Below are 18,106 nucleotides of genomic sequence, written 5' to 3'. Positions count from 1 at the left end.
AGGTTAGGAGAGGCAGAATAAAGAAATAAGACAGATAAATCCATCTTCCTCCAATGAAAGGCACCATGACATGAATAGAAACCACTGCTTTTCTTTTCTCTCCTCCCCCTCCCCTCCCAGCCCTCTGCACAGCCTGCAGATGCTCTGGTGGAGGGGGCACGAGGAGGGCAAACTGTGTGCACACACACACACACACACACACACACACACACACACACACACACACACGAAAAGATGCATACACTCCTAAATGTTACATTTCCATGAAATGTTACTTTAAGCTACACAGTAATTAGGCATTATTATTATTGTTATTATTATTGTTATTATTATTATTATTATTATTATTATTATTATTACTACTATTATTATTACTATTATTAGTGGTAACATAGCAGCATAACTATTCATAATATTAATAATGGTAGCTGTTGTATAATTATTTTGTTGATCACTATATTTTTCAGCAGTTAATTAAAGGATGATGAAAACGCTTCTCTTCTGAGTCTCTGGAATGAAAGATCTATTTTCAGCATCGTTTTAAACTGCGCTGTTTGTTGTGTTTTTCTCCTGATTAGTTAATTTCATTTAGAGCCTTACTTGTGTAATAAAGCGCTCCCCCATCATGTCTGCTGTGGTTCACTCTGAACGAGACATTTTGTTGTGTAATGGCGGCAGTGAATGTGGCCTCTGTATATTTTCCTTTGTGACTGATGTAGGTAGCCTATTTCTGTCAACCACCGCCTCACACACATGATTTACTGTATTCCGTCTGCTCGGCCGTTACCTCACTCATCCTCACTCTCCGGAAGCGATCATTGCTGCTGAATAACACGCTATTCTTGCACCACGGTAGATTTATTTAAACAGGTCAGAGGAAACATGGGAGCGGTGTATAGGCCTATTATCGCGCGTTATTACGATTTTTTATATTTTATAAACGGGATAACAAAGAAAATACGTGTTAATGGTACTTCACATGTCATTAAACTGTCAACCTCAGAGGCATTAAATTAATCTCTGAATTTATCTCTCGGAAAAATTTCTCAAAATACACTTTTGTAGAGGGAAATCGGGGTTCGATTTGAAGGATGTAAATAATTTCCATTTGGTTCATATTTTGGGTCGATACAAAGAAAGAAAGAAAGAAAGAAAGAAAGAAGCTTCACGACTCAGTGATTCATTAGGGTCGAGTAGCCACAGTGCTCTATCATGGGCCCCTTAAGGGAAAGAGAGGAAGAAAGAACAGAGCGGCGTTAGCCCCCGTAGACTCCTATCTCGCGCTCACCGCTGGGGTGGGCCTGTGGCCGCGAGAGGCCGGCTTGTCAGGCGCGAGAGAGCACCTGGCATTCATTTCTCCTCTGGAGATAAAATGTTTAAGAGGGAGGAGTGGAGGTGAGGCGGCTCTGCTGCCTCTGTCACCAGACACAAGCTGAGCCTCTGTGTGCTAGCGCCGCAGCTAACTCCTGACGCTCACCGTCTTCATTTACCAGTAATTAATTGCCAGGATTCATATCGAACAACGGCCCACACAGATATAATGTAGCCTTCAATTCTGTTTAACAGCACCGTAAGACCTGAGCTGCTGGTGGGATTACCGGGTTGTTGGCCGACATTTTGTGGACACATTTAGAAAAACAAAAAGGGAATTAGCTGGAGATAATGTGACACCACTGTTAGATATTTATAGGCCTTCGCCGCAAAAAAGCTGCGCTGGAAAAAGGTTCAAATGATGTCGTCTGCCCGTGTGACTACACGAAATTTGATGCAAGCTATATGCTGAATAATTGTTTAAAATCCACGTGCGTGCTGGGCCTAGATGACATCCCCATAATAAATAAAAAATAAAAAAAAATAAAAAATCATGAGATCCAAAACACCACAAATAAGTGCAATATTTTCATAACGGGGTAAATGTGCTAAAATGTCTTTGATTCCTTTTAAAAATATTCCCTTTTTTTTTGATCACACAGAGCAGCTTGACTCCAGCTCTCAGCACGTCACACATGTCAGCCATTTATCTTTCTAGTAGACAAGCTGGAATCCTAATTATTTACTCTGAGGAATAGTCCCAAAGAGAGAGAGAGGGGGGGAGAGAGGGAGAGAGAGGGAGAGAGAGAGGCCGTGGCAGTGAGTGTAGGAGGAATATGTTATTAAATCATATCGCTGTTTCACCATTAAACGGGACACGTAATGTCTCTGCCCCTGGCTTGTAGGGCTACAGCTTAATACAATCACCAACTTTACTAGACGCCTCCCTGAATAATCCACTTATAGTGACAGAGAAACAGCCACCCAAACAAAAACAACAGAGGGAGAGACGGGAGGGAGAGGTCGGCCTTGGTGTCCAGTGTCTGTGTTTTATCCTGGGATATAAAATTACAAATGGCGCCTGCCATGAAGAGCTATGCAGGCAGGGAGACAGACAGAGGATGCATTAACTTGGACAATCCACATATTCCTTATCCCATTAACAGGCGCGCGCACACACACACACAGAGAGAGAGAGGGGCCAATTATATGGAGCTGAGCCCAGAAACAATAAAGGATTGGCCTGATCAGAGCTATTGTTGCTATGTTCATGGCCTCCATTTAGGCTGAAGTCACCAGTGTAGCCTCCATGTGTGAATAAAAAATGATACAATCTGAACGTCTTAGCAAGAATTAAAATAAACGTCAGATCTGATCAGAATAATAAAGCGGAGGCCCGTGGGGATGAAGCAGCAGGGAGATGTGGATCATCCAGAAGATGGAAAAATGGTCGGCCATTGCTTTGTAAATAAATAGCTGTAAGTGAGGACGAGGCAGGGACAGAAGAGGAGAAGACATGAGAAGAAAAAGCAGCAGAAAGAAAAAGGACAGAGATGGAAGGCCGAGAGAAGAAGGGGGGCTGCTTGCGGCGGGTAGCTACGGCAGCTTAAAGCATTGTGAACTCTTCTTGAACCGGGATTGAAGTCATACGGGCCATAAATCACTGAGCCAGCCACTCCGCCGTTCACAAACTGCACAGCGAACAAACACTCTGTATTTCTGGTTTGTTGTTGAGCTCGTGCATTACCGACTGGCCTGCCTGCCTGCCGGTGATGCTCCTTACCTTCCTTATCCCCGGTGGTCCCGGTCCAGTCCGGCACGCACCCGGCAACACCGCATCACAGTTCAGTCCTCACACACGTTCGCCAGGCAATCAATAACAATAATAAATAATTTAATAAATGACGAATCCGCTCGCTTTCTCTCCCGTTTTCCTCTCCTCCTCCTCTCTTCTTCTCTCCGCAAACCCCCTGCTCCTCCGGTGCTGTCTGAGACTAGCACGGCTGCTCACCGCCACAACAACACCTCCTGGAGCCAGCAGCGGCGGCGGCACACCGGGCTGCGCGAGGGCGGCGAACCGGACACCGTGTGGCATGAACGGCCGGCGGGCTGAGAGAGCTGGACGGACAGGAGACGTCGGTGGGGGGCTCGATACGCGGGCAGAGTTAACGGACAGGCTTGGTGTAGGCTACAGGCAGGCTAGCTAGCGCACGAGCTGAACGAGCTTACCGGGAGCCTGCCTGCTGCCTGCTCGCGCCCCCCACCCCCCTCCACCTCCACCCTCCGCCCCAGCACCAGCACCAGCGCTGCCTGCACCGCTGCTGGCTGATAACAATGGCCTCAAAAGTCTTTCTTTTTTAGCCTCAGTCGCTCACACAGCCAGCCAGAGAGTCAGTCAGCCTCTGAGGAGCAGGTCCGCCGCGAAATATCACCCCATTGCATTTTGGGGTGGCTGTTCGTCCTTCTTGTTTATTTCCCTTCTCCTTCTCCCCTCTGGCCGTCTCCCCGGGTCTCCTGGCTCTCTCCCTCCGCGTCTTCCTCTCCGTCTTGGGTCTGTGCTCCCGCCTCGCCTCGGTCTCTGGAAGGCTGCAGGCGGCGGGCTTATTCCACACGGCTAGCAGCGGCAGTAGCCCGCAGTAGTAGTTGTGGTGGCGGCAGTGGCTATCTCAGTGGGTATTCTCATTCTGTTGTTGACAACAAGACCCGGTATCAGCGACGCTCAAGGGGGTAACGGAGGAAATAACGGGGCTTGACTTGCGGACGCGTTGATTCCCCCATCAAACAGCTCAGCGTCACTCACAAATTATGCTAATGTCAGTGGCTGGATGAGAAACACGCAGGCAGATATGTAAGCCCTACAACCAGCAGAGAGGTGGCTTGTCTACGTCTTTTAAATGGGACTTTCTTCTATAAGCGCCTGGGTTGACTCTTACACCAGGTGACCTTTGGCGTAACTTTTACGCAATAAAAAAACATGTAATTTTGTTCATTTGTGCAACTTTTATTGGGCCCTTAGATGATCTCTCCCTCTTAAATACTCTGGTTTCAAACAGCACGGGCCTCCTCCACCATCTTTACCCTGACTTCTCCTCCATTCCTAATTGGAGGCTGGCGAAATATAAATCTTACATTAGACTTCAACAAGACGAACTGTATTAGTCCGGCTATGATATCGTTTAGGGTGAGCCTATCATCCATAGTTTCATTTTACAATCAAAGGTTAGCAGATCTTGTTTTGTGTTTTTGTTTTTTTCTTGCTGTAGAATAGTTCAGTAAATTAAATTAAAGGTACTAATGTCAAAGAAGGCTTACAACCTTACAAAAGACAAAAGCTACATATAAGATAACAGTCTAATGGATACAATATATGGTAACCACCTCAGAAGCTGTATTAGTATTGTGCAACAACACAGCTGAACATGTTTTGGACGCATGGGTTGTTTGATAGCATTATTCTGTGCTCGTTTCATAATCTCTTCACTGTATACTGACTGTTCTCTGTTAGATGGCAACATTAAAGCTTTTACATCAAATATCTGATAACATCTATATGTTTCATGCTTGTATCTAACTATCTACATTAATGCCCAGTAAGACTGTCAGTGGAAACACAAGTGAAGCGTTTATTTGACAGTGTATTATCAGTTGAGCAACCAGGTCCATGAGTTAGGTGAGTGGGGACATGTGTATCACATGTTTACCCTTTTGGGAAAAATCCCTTCATTCAGTCTGCAGTGAGCTAAGCATTCACCTTTTCACATCAATTTTCAGAGTAAATTTATGAATATTTGGTGACATTTTACAGCCAACAAGAGAAGACTGTTGCTCCCTGTCTTTTTTTGCTCTCTCCTAACTTTTCGAGGAAATGTGGGTTTTTTTGTTTTGTTCTTACAGAGCCCCTCCTGCAGCTCATGTCCCCCTGTGGAAACTAGACTTAGTCTGTATTGTTAAGATTTCAACACCTAGTCTCCGCCCCTGCTGCTGCTTATGCACAGAAAAAGGTAAATAAAAAAGAAAAAGAAGCCGCAGAGGAAGGGAGGTAAGTGACAGCAGAGGTGCAGACAGCACTTGAAACAAATCAGAAAAAGGCTGAAAAACAAAACAAAAAAGAGAACCGTTCTAACAGCGTGGCTGAAGGTAATCTTAGGCCTTCAAAGTAACTGGTATCTTTAAAGAAAGAAGAGAGTCTGCGCTCTTCCCTGTGTTTTGACTGTAACTCACATGGGAGGAAGACAGGAGCAAGTGCAGCAACATTAGAAGAAAGAGGTGAAGTTGGCTAAAAAAAGCTACAAAGAGTGACAAGAGAGCCCAGAAGGAAAGAGACACAGAGAGGTGAGACCAGAATGGAAATGAAAATATGAAGGTGTCTTACAATGTTTTCATAACCCCACCACCACCAGCGCACACACACCTACACACACATTCTCTCTCTCTCTCTCTCTCTTTCTCTGTCTCTCTCTCTCACTCTCTGTCTCTAGAGCTCTCTCTCCCACTTCGCTCTATTTTTATTATTCAGGACGCTACCCCTGTCGTTTATGGCTACGTAAGATTTATGAGTTTTCTCGCACCCAGCAGCGTGTGTGTGTGTGTGTGTGTGTGTGTGTGTGTGTGTGTGTGTGTGTGTGTGTAAACAGACCAACTTTAAAACAGATAGCATTCGCTGTGGGCTGCTGAAATGAGAGGATGAGCTCCGTGTAGGTGGAAGGTGGGAGTCTGAAAGTGTCCGTCTGCAACTTTTCCTTCAAACCAGGCTTTGTGAAGGATCTGACTGCTGCTGAAAAACCTCATTACTCATTAACCAAAACACTAATCAGCGATTTTTTTTGTCTCTGTCGTTCTTTCTTTTTTTCCACTGAGCAACAGTGTGGGAAGAGATGTGGAGAGCTAAGCAGAGCGGATTACATGTATGTACTGACTTGTAAAAGCACGCCGGTGCTTGTAAAGGATGGCACTTATTCTTTATTTTCCTTGGATAGCAGACGCGCATCGACGGCTCCGTGTTTCGGATCGAGTCACGGATATTGGGTTTCACAACTGAAACTCTGTGCCTTGCAGAACCGTGGAAATCCTCCCTCCATTTTTTTTTTCTTTTTCCCCTCAGGACTTTTGACATGTAGGCCACTGAGGATGACACAAAGGAATTTCCGCCTTCCACGGGATCTAAAATAATATTTTACGCACAGCTTTACTGTGCTGTGTGCCTTGACATTGTTCACAAATGAGGAGTTATTCGTGATGCGTGCGCCTTGATGTGTTCTGAATGAAAATAACTTGGCGCATTTCTACAGCTGTGACCTATTGTATGCTGCTGTTAGCGCTAGTTTCATTGCTGCTGCCACTGGGCCGAATATCACTGGTAGTGTTAGCATTACAGTGACATTAGTGCAGTTCCAGCGTGCTGTTTTAATAACTGTCTTACCAAATGATGGCTGACCCTGCTGCGGCTCTAACCCGCGGCCATCACACCGCCCTTCACACCTCTGGTTTATATTACATTAGCACGTGTCATTACATCATATTACACCGCTCACACACATGCATGAAGGACTAATATTACACATGCGTTTGGCCGCAGCTCTCTATAAATTTCAGTCGATTTTTAAATAAAGCAAATGATTTAAATTAAATCGTCTGGTAATGTTACAAAACCACCAACATCTTCCGTCACAGTTTCCACATCATATGAACTGCGTGAACATCACGTCTGCCCTGTTTCTGTCCAATTTTAACATCATGTAGGCTACGTAACACAACAACAACAACAACAACAACAATAATAATAATAATAATAATAATAATAATAATAATAGTCTATAAAAAGTAAATGCATTACGGTGCGACCAAAAACAATCTGTCCTTAAATTGAAATGATCGTTGCTCATTAAGAATTCAGCATGAAAGCACAGAAATCGCTTTACGCGCAATTACGACGTTTTAAAACGAAGTCGCCACCTTCTCCACGGTCTGATAAGGTGTCGATGGATTACACTGCAAATACACAGACTTCAACCCTCCTTCCAACAGTGCACCATCACAAGGAAATAAAGTAAAACAGCAGGACTCACCGGAAGATTTCCTTTTATTTCCTGGTGTTTTGATGGAAGAAAACGGCTTCCAGAAAGCTCCTAAGAACTGCAGGATAAAAGGGGGTAAAGGGAGAGAGAAGGGGAAGATAGAGGGAGGGGGGCAGATAGGAAAGAAAGAGATAGAGATATGTAATCAAAAGGTCTTGGTAAAATCCGATACAGAGCACAGACCTCTTGTAGTCTAATCGAACGGTTGGGACAGGAGACAGGTATTGCTGACCTTAAATTATTCCGGTGAAATCCCGGAATAAAAGTAATAAGAGCAGAAAGAGGGATGAAGGCTGGGTGGGAGTGATCTGAGGCGTTATTGATTTTGGTTATCAAATTACACATCCTGTCATATTTACCATGTTTCCTTCTGTTTTAAAAACGTCTGATCTGGGATGCCTTCTGTCTTTAACGTTTAACGAGGAAAAATGGCGCTCCTTCCCATCAGCAATGCAGTTAAAAGTCAGAGTGCACAGATAGAAATAATAAAATATGTTATAATATTATCAATTAATAATTTTAAAGAAGATTTAGGAACCGGATTATTGAGCAATAAAAGTCATAGTGAAACAACAGTGTAATACTATAAAGTAGAGGGGGAAAAATCATGACATATAATAAAAATATATTAGGCCGCTTACTTACATCTGCATTATCTTATAGAAATAGTCTATAATATGCAACATGATGTGAGAACGTAACACATAAATGTGTGCATGAATAACACTGAACACAAGGAGCTGTGACAGAAATACAGATGAAAACAGAGGAATTACAATTAACAATATGAACGGGGTGCGTCTAAATCCTGGTCCTATTAATCTCAATGGGAATATCATAAAAACAAAATGTAGTGCCTCGTGCGAAAACCTCAACGTTAACACGTATAAATGATCTGCATCAAAACGGAAAAATCCGTAATAAGCATGGGTTCAACGGTCCGAACTGTTGTTAAACACCAAACGGCCCGTCAAGAGAAAAAAAACGACAAGTGAAGGAAAAGGAGAAGCGGGCCCATCAGGCGAACAGCTGTTTCCCAGCGGCTCCACGTCCACGCAGCCCATAAATAACATCAGCATCAATCCGAGAGAAAAACACACATCCCGGGCCGCGTTAGTGGTGCTGCTCGGCTGTCCTCAGCACCCAGAGCAGGAGAGCTCATCCCGGCCGATCAGACAGACACTCAGCGGCAGATCATTCATCCATCGAGTGCTGCATGCGGTGCTAAACACTGTTTAGAAATGAATTGTATAATTGTATGAGAGCATCCACGTCAGCAGGATGAACTAGTTGCTGGTGTATATTATTAAAGTGCTGGAATAAAATCTGTGCCTGGCGCTGCTTCTGTTTCTGCTCCTGACAGCTTCCCCCAAACACATAAATCAAAAGCAAGGATCCCCCGACCTCCCCGTACCAGCCTACACCACCACCATCACCACCACCACCACCACCACCACTACTCCTACTACTATAAAGTTATTGTTTCTCTCCATGCACTCACGCACAGCTCTGGCTACCGTCCATCCCCATCGCAGCCTCACTGTGTCCCCCCTCAGCCCCGCGGGTTAGTAGGAAACTTGGAGCCACGGAGCAGGACTGGACTAGTCTAAAGTTGCCCAGAAAGTGATGCAGGGGCCGACTAGCTTAGCCAGCTAGCCTATAGGTCGAGACAAAGGGAGGAGGCCGCCTCCAGTACCCCAGAACAGCTGATGAGCCAAAATCTGAGTGGAAGGAGGCAAATGGAGAGAAGGGGGACTTTGGATGAAATCAGTGCTCCTGATTCTGAATCCAAATAAAACAATGTAGACGAGGGGGTTTTCTCAGGTTGGATGAAGAGAAAGTTCTAAATAACGGATTGAGCAAGGACAATATCAGCAGCAGCATAGGTGGAGCAACAAAGAGCCTGTGTGTGCATGATTTAATAATGCATATTAAGTGAATGAACAGCAGGTTTACACTCCTGGGAGGGGAATGAATGGATGGACCAACAACTTAAAGCGTTACATGCATTTACTCAAGTTAAGCAACTCTGTGACACAAGTTCAAACTGAGTATTTACAGAGATGTTGCATTTTTACTTAATAAACTCATTTTATTTGAATTCAGTGGGGTGTGTGTTGATGGATGGAATGATTGATATTCCTGCTTTCTGCTGCCTGCAGCCGCATTTTAAAGTCTTGCATGATCTGAGCAAACTTTATCACTGGGCTCTGCTCTTATCTCTGACTGGTCTGGTGGTGCCGTCACCGGCCTGCAGCCCACACACACACACGCACACACACACACACACACACACACACACACACACACACACACACACAGAGCCATATGCTCTTTCTCAGAGCAGCTTTGCACATACTTTGTGTGTATTGTTTTGTGTATCGGAGTCTCTCTGCTAGGATTGATATTAAGTTCTATGGTGACTTTTTCTTTACATTCAAGTGAAACACAACAGAAAACCAAAGTGCAACAAGCCTACAAACACAGTTACTACAAAGTTCAGACCTTTCAGTGTCAGTGCTGTTACTTTACAGACATAGTAAAAAAAGTAACTTGTGGTATTAACACAGCAGCTGAACGCTCCCACTGAGCATTTACACGGTGATATATGGTGCACAGCTCTCCAAAAGTGACCTTTGACCTGGTGGAGCAATAGCTCATGTTTTTAACGATCAGGCTACTGGAAAGTAGAAGCCCCAGAATATCCATGTGTTTATGATTTCATCCTTTAAACCAGTAACCTTTTAATTTAGAATGTACAGGAAATACATGTTAAGTTTCAATTGAAAGTATTCAGATTCTTTCTGGTGCTGTTGATGTGAAACTACAGCCAGCTGGTAGCAGGACAGACAGGAAATACACTGCAAGTCCTAAAAGTAATCCCTACCAACTCCAACACAACAGCACTGACATTAAGTGTAAGATTATGATCCAAAATATGCTCTTGTGCAACTATCTTAGATTATCAAGGTTTCTTTAATCATTAAAAGCAGGTGGATGTTTTCTGTTTTAATGATGTTGATAGTGTGTGATTTGATTTACAGCACTATTTTCAACCTAGTTCAATGAACGCATTTCAGTCATGCAGTCAGCTGAACATGATCTGTGTTCCAATGTAGACCACAGAAGTACGAGGCCAGCAATTACAGATCATGTAAAAAACAAATAAACACAAACATCTTTTACATTTTGTTCAGCCTTATTTAACCGACAAGGAAGTATTATTAGACTTGCATGAACCTCTGAAGCTTGTTGCAGTAGCTTCTGAATTAAAAGAAACCAAAACTTTAAAAGCCTCTGGCCTCAAACAACCTATCCGTTAAACACATCCCCCCATGTGTATCCAATTTCAAGATTCGAGGTCATTCACTGCACAACGTCAGAGGGCTTCTGGCCTCTTACATTCTCCTCTCCAGTTAGAATTTCATTTGGTTTGGTCATTTTTTTGGGGAGGGGGTTCTTTTCTCATAGGCAGAAATGTGCGTTGGCTGTTTTAGTCCCACTTTCAATAGCAAAAAAAAACTCAAGTAAGAAAATCTGTTTGAAGCACATGTGCTGGTCTACATGTGCAAAGATTTACACTTTCGCAGTCTGACACCACATGACAGTTTTATACACCTGGTGACACATTTACATGTTTTTCTCTGCTAGTACATACTGTATATCACTACGAGTTTGGTTTTACATTATTTACACTGAAAGGTCAACTTGTGCTTGGATAGTACGCAAGCTTTCAATTTACATATACATTTTTTTAATATATATTTATATTTATTTAAAAATAGAATCCACATGTCTTTTTATACATTTTAAATGCTTTTGGCCACCAGAGTACCCACTGCCCTCGACATTCACTTCCCCATAGATCAGTCAATATCCATACTTCTTTTGCCAAAAGGACATTTTTCATCAAGTCCATTTGAAGCTTTCGTTGAAGTGTAATGAGGTTGAACGGTCATGCAGCATCATCACTGACACGGCGACACAGCCACATCAAATGGGCAAGCGACAACAAACCTATACCACAACACATTTCATCTCCTCCCCTCCTGCTTCGGGCAGATGACACGCAGGTTTCAACACTGTCTTTCAGGGGCTAGACAGGCACTAATGAGACAGAGAGACGCTGTTTGTTTAATTTAAGTGGAAGGTTTTAGGGTTTGTTGCCCACATCCAGTTACCTATACCCAGTTGTCATTAAGGTATGCCAGTACAAATCAAAGCAACAGCCACAAAAACCCTATTTTGGAAGCTCATGATCAAAGTGAAATCAAACGACTTCTACTTCTCTCTCACAACACAAATCCTATCAATTTGTTCTTAATTCCTGTTATCTCATTATATAGGTTTGTGGAATGCACCAACATACATTCATAAGGAACACTTTCAGTACATATTTTTTGGCTATTCATTTCACAACCTGGCTAAATTACTTAACCGGACCATGGGTGTGTGCAACCATGTTTCTAAAGGCTGCCATTTCTCAGTTACATCTAACAGCTTTACATCTGTTGTACACCATGTAACAACAAGCATGTTAAAAGACATACCATCGTCTGCTATTATGATATGCATCGCCTTACTTTGTGAACACATTCAGGCTTGTGAAATCTGAACAAATCTTCTACTTATAAAGTCTGTTGCTCCCGGCTGCCGGCACATAACTGACGCATGACACTCATCCTGTGTACAAAAGACCTATTTGAATCCTGTTAAGCCACAGGCTTCAGCCGAAGAGGCCAAATTTCCCAATGTTCCCAAATTATAGCCTCAAAAGAGATGGCAGGGATCATGTGCAAATTTATCTAATATCAAAGCTGAACTGAGACTTCAAAATGTATTAACAAGAGGTTGACTGAGGGTTGCTAATAGGCTGAAAATGTCTGTGGTCATCTTCCTCTTTGAAATTAAAATGACGAAAGTCTCCAAAAGCCCCGAGACTCCAAATTCATGTGAAAAGATGTTATTTACACTCTTGATACAAACTCAAGCTAGCTTGCGCACTCACTTTAGACAGGGTGCACTCTGATGCTTTTAGCTTAGCAGCCATACAGCTGTATGACTCTGGCTCAGAAAAGGGTGTAAATAACGTCTTTTCAAATCAGATGGGATCTCAGAGCTTCAGGAGACTTGGACTATGATGAGCTTTTTTCTTTTTCTTTTTTTCAGCTGTTTTTTATGTTTTAAAACAAGTCCCCAGTGACCTCAGTTGTTTAGGAGAAGCTGCAACGCTGTTTTGCTGTGAAGCTCCTGAACTGTTTTATGGACTATGCAACTTCATCCGACTTTCCATCAGCATGGAGGTGAGTACATAATGATTGAATCTGGATTTTTGGGTGAATTTATCCTTTAATGAAAACCTCTGCTTATTTTTATTGCACATGTACAAGCAGTTCCATGTTTTGTGGGGTCAACCATGCCAACAAAACTTCATGACCTAACTTTGCCCCAAAATCACTTTTGCATCTTGTCTTATATGACACCTTATCTACCATCCATTGAGCTAACATTTTAGCTCAGTGTCCACCTCCTGTCTTGCTTCAGGCAGGGTCACCCATCTCCCTGAAAAGCTCGCCCCTGTGTCACTAACAGTCCTTAACCAGAAACTCATGTCATCAGCGCCTTCCTTTGACAGAGAGTTAATCTTTATCAGAGATGCTAATCTTTAACCTCCAACTCAAAGAAAGCCCTGACGCAGACAGAGAGAGAGAGACAGAGAGAGAGAGAGATGATGGGTGTGTTTGGGGGTTGTTTAGAGGAAGATGGGGTGTGGGGGCCAAATTGCCCTTTCTGCTCCTGGGCCATGAAAAGTGCCAAGCTCACCAAGTCTGTCAAGCACTGGAGGAACAGGGATGGATGTGACTGCTTGTGTGTGAGTATGAATGTGTGGTTTGTGTGCTGAGAGTGGTAGATAGAAGTCAGGTTTGTCTGGGCAAGTTCATCTCGGGCTGGGCTCTGATGTTAGAATACATCTGATAAACTATATGTAGATATCGCACATCAAAGCTTAGGCAGTGTCAGCATACAAGTTTTAAATACTAAAGTATTTCCATAAATCTGACTTAAAGCAGCGGAAGTGTTTTAATGGTTTTGTGTGTGTGATGCCAAGTTTGAAAAGGTTCGAAGGCATTTCTGAAATTTTAACCAACAACAGAGAGGATATTGTTTTGTAGTTTTTGTAGACAAGTTAACCGTGTCAGTAGTCAGTTAGTCCCACTAGTTTCTGTGTGTTCCGGAGGATTACAGCGCGATGGTTGTAGCTTGTGATTGCTGCCTGGATGCCACTTCAGTCCAAGTGACTGAGCATCTTTTTCATTTCTTTTGTCAGTGTGTATCCAGTCGTCTGACCGATGGTAGATGTTGAATTTCAGGACAGACAGCCACTGTGGTTGCCTGTTGGTCAAAGAAGATGGTTTCCTGCAGTCCACCCAGGGACACTAGCACTAAGTGATGTGTATCTGTAATACTGTGGTTTGGCATCACCCTAAAAATGGATTTTCCTAAGTTGTTATTATATAGCTTTAAGGCCTCATTACGCTGAGTGTTGAACAACCTGCACCAGTACAACAGGCCTGTATCCATTTCCAAACAACATGCTCCTCTTATGACACATGGATCAGAAAAAGAAGCCAGTGATTGTAATATAATCAGGCCACTTGGCCCAGCAGCAGACAGAGCTGCTATGAAGCCTGTTACAGCAGGAGAAAGCGTCTGTATGGATCTCAGCCAGACCTGTCAGCCTTTATACACTACGACAACGTTAGGCATGCTTGCCCCCACTATTTTATTCTGATTGGTGTTTTGCCCATAGTTTGTCATTGATGTATGAAAAAATCAATTAAATCACGGCTGTGCTGGAGTTGCTGTGGGTTTTTCATGACTTTAAAGACTCTGTACCCGGAAGTAAGTAAAAACCACCAAGGTCAAGCAAGCTTCCAGAGGAGCTGTCCAACTATTACCTGATATAACTGTAGAGCAGTGACTCCCAACCTGCTTGGCTTGTGACACTCTAAAATAAAGAAAAGTCTTCTTGAGTTTCAGTTCTTTTTTAGACGATTGGTGAATTGTTAAAAAAGTGTTATTTTTACACCTCAGATTACTTCTTTTGAATGACTTTAGGTTCAATAAAGACATTCAATTATCAATTATTATTATATTAAGTATTTTACAAGAAAGAGCAAAAACAACAAAACTAAATTTGCAAGTCATCGTGTGACCCTTAGATCTTTCTTGGGATCCATTGTGAGCACTCAGGATCCCCAGGTTAAGAACTCCAGATATAGAGTGACCATTTGTAGCCTAACTATTTAAACAATGACTTATTTTTATAGTTAACAATTAAAACAGTTAAACAGTTAACAGTTAACAATGGAAAACAAAATAGACTTTAAAGATATTTAAAAAAAAAAAAACTGGTAGAAGTGATCATGAACATCACATCAGGAACTGATAAGTGGTATATTTTTCATCAGTAATCATGTGATTATCCATAATTATAATGAAAAGTACGTTTAATCTTTTATTTGACATTTATTATTATTATTATTATTATTATTATTATTATTATTATTATTATTTAAAAAGTCTAAAAGGCCATTATAGTTAGCATTGGCATTGTAGCATTGTTTTGTTTGCTAAAACAATAATACTATACAACACTATGCACAGCTAAAATGATCTGAGGGTATATGTTGGACTACACCTATAGTCATAGAAAATAACCTGGCTAAGCTGAATCCTGTCCAGTTCACACATTTTCACAAAATTGAGGAGTTTTTAAATTCTGAAATATTGTCTGCTCACAACAAAGGAATCAGGAGATGTGAGCCTCAGTGACTGAGACGACAATTTGTGGACAGCAGAGAGAGAAAGAGAGAGAGGGGGGCGGCTTCTCGAGTAAGCAATCTTTTCACACTATCATAAATCACAGCGTGTCTTACATGCGTCTTCTTTCTTTACACCTAGCCGTCAGGTCCCTATTCACTACGACTCATTCTCTCTGTGTCACGCACACAGACACACTTACCGGATACACACCTTCTTCCAAACTTCTTTAGAGAGAGAGAGAGAGAGAGAGAGAGAGAGAGAGAGAGAGAGAGCATGGCGAGGTGCCCCTCTCGCCCCTTGCATGTTACCTATTCTGAGGCATCTGTCTTCAGCTGCCTTCACACACACACACAAACAGCACACACAGAAAGGAGAAAAAAAAAGTTTGGGGCTAGCAATAGAGCTTGGACGTGGGCACACCCCGGATGCCTCTGCGAGTTGGAGAGAGACCACGGTCACACAACAGATAATTAATGACATGTCTAGCGGCGGAGCGCGTGGGATGGGGACGCCTCGGGAACACACACCGGGACACTGAGCGAGAAGCATCCCGACAGACCTTACCTGCGCTCTCTCGGCGTGTCTCTCCTCTTGGATCTCCTCCTGCTGTGGTGTTTTTTCCCGGATGATGCAGTCTGTTTTGGACACGGGCGGACGTTGTGGCAGGAGTTAAGAAAACCAGAGAATCCCTTCACGGAAAACCTTGGACGTATTTTTCACTGATTGCGAGTGCGTAATTACGCGCTGTCGGTTTATGAGTTTGGCTTTTTTCTAACGTGTACTAGTATCCAAAATAGCACTAAAACAACATGTCTTTCAAATTAAACCCACCGTTTAAACCGCACTGTTGCATGCTGTTGTAATAACTGTGTATCACTGAGACCGCCTCTAAAACACAGCTGAACGTTTACATGCCCGGTTTGGATAAAGCCATAAATCTTTAGCCGGCTCCGCCATGGATCTCCAACAATCAAACCTACCTACAACGCACAGGCTGGCGGGGACTGCTCGGTCTGGGGCTCGCGGTGCTACTTTACCCTAAAAAACACACCTCGTGCGCGCGCCCACCCCCCCTCCGCCTGTGCTGCAGAATTCCCCGTATAGCGGGCCGGTGCGTGCCTGGCCAGTACCACAGTCAGGGCTCGCGCTTTTCTCTTGCAGAAGCCTCACATAACCTACATTATCCTCCGGCACGAGAGCAAACGTTGGGGTACGGCGCGAGCTCGCCTGGGCCCACAGTGTTCTGAGCGAGCCTCCAAAATAAAGCGCTTTCTTCTGCGAGAGCTTTTCTGGATAGAGCGTGACGCCGTATTCCCCTGGCTCCCCTCCTCTGTCTCTACCTCTCTTCCTCTTTCCTCTTCTTGCCCTCAGTTCAACAAAAGAGGAGAGCAGAGTCCTCCTGCGCCCTTCAAACTGTTCTTCCACACTTCCCTTTGCTTCCTGGCGGATGGTATCTTTTGGTTGATGCTAGCCTGAACGCACCAAAACACAAATTGTTACTGTCACTAGTAGCCGTTAGCCTCCTTGATGACCTGTGACCAGCGGATCCAAATATTCTAGATTTCTTCTGATTTTAATTGCTTCATTGATTATCTGCGGAACAGTGGAGACCATCACTGATAACCTGGTTCTCCTGCACTCCCTCGCTCTCGGTGTCTCTCCCTGCTTGGACCTCTGGCTTGTTCGTTCGCTCTCGCTTTGCTGGTGTCGGATCGGCGGATTGACACCATGAACTGTTCCTGAACCGGGCTATGGACTGACAGCTAGACATGGAGAGGGAGGGGGGGTTCTGGTTCTTGTTGCTGTCCAATAGGGGAGTCTGGTTGAGGTGCGCCATGGGGTTAGCGCAGTTCAGCTTGACCTGCCTGTCCGTCGTGCTTGCGCGAGGGCCAGATGTTGGTTATTACATGGAGTCAAACTGAGAGCGATCAGAGAAGAGGAAGAGGGAGAAGGAGGTTGAGAGAAGGGAGGAAGAGCAGAAATTCCGCTGTGATTTGACCTGCACACGGAGAACTGTTTCCGTCCTGTTTGGCTTTTCCACACGTTCAGTGGTAAAATATGTAGAAAGCGTATCGGCCTGTCCGATTCAGGCCAAATGCATGAAATGTGGAATATTTATACGATTGGCTGTGTGAGAAAATTTCAAAAAACCTTACATGAATCTAAACGAAAGCAAACGTCACCAAATTAATCTCCCTTTCCATTTCATATTCATGTAGGTGATGAATGACGAAGACCTGCAGCAGATACGGATGTGTGAGGCAGCTGGGCCTGCACACACTCTCAGGGGGCGCGAACAACACTCTGTATTTGGTAGAAAATGATCTGCGTGTGGCGTTGAAATGATAAAATATAGTCAAATGCATGTTGTCTGCCTATCACAGAGTTGTGTGATCCTGGGGATATTTTGAACGAGCTACTGGACTGTAATTCTCCTGTCCTGGATGTATTGGCCGTTACGCACGGCACAAAATGAATCTCAAACAGATGCACTTGGCTCCGCTCTCCTTCTGATTCTCTCTCCCTCTGTGTGTGTATCTGTGTTATCTGCCCACGCGTATAGACATGCCTTCATTGCCACACACACACACACACACACACACACACACACTCAGAGAGAGAGAGAGAGAGAGAGAGAGATAAAGTGAGGAAAAGGGTGAAGACAGAGAGAGAGAGAGAAGTTCAATTACAGAAAGCCGAGGCGTTATTTTTAGTTTGTGCCTGCTGCGATAAAAGAAAGAGGACGGAGCGGGGAAAAAGCTCGTGCCTGTTCCGCTCCTCGTGGAAACATTTCCGGTCCAGCAGCTCGGTATCTCTTATCGCTCTCGTGCATGCTGCTCTCCAGCGCCGGTTGAAGGGGCCGGAGAGCTCGCGGGCTCTGGATACGGTTTCAG

General features: G+C 43.8%; 1 protein-coding gene across 3 annotated transcripts in view; it reads right to left on the bottom strand.

Annotated features, from left to right (window-relative positions):
• Positions 1-18,106, bottom strand: part of hoxb3a (homeobox B3a) — a 67,877-nt gene that overhangs the window by 9,825 nt on the left and 39,946 nt on the right. For all 3 annotated transcript variants that reach the window (XM_084372267.1, XM_084372266.1, XM_084372268.1), the window contains one exon: positions 7,377-7,443. The gene's annotated coding sequence lies outside the window, so the exon portion shown is untranslated. The remainder of the gene's footprint in view (positions 1-7,376; positions 7,444-18,106) is intronic.

The sequence above is a fragment of the Pagrus pagrus genome, assembly GCF_965226575.1.
Source record: "Pagrus pagrus genome assembly, chromosome: 13".
NCBI lineage: Eukaryota > Metazoa > Chordata > Actinopteri > Spariformes > Sparidae > Pagrus > Pagrus pagrus.
Note: the sequence above shows the minus strand (reverse complement) of the source record. Positions and strands in the feature narration are given on the sequence as shown.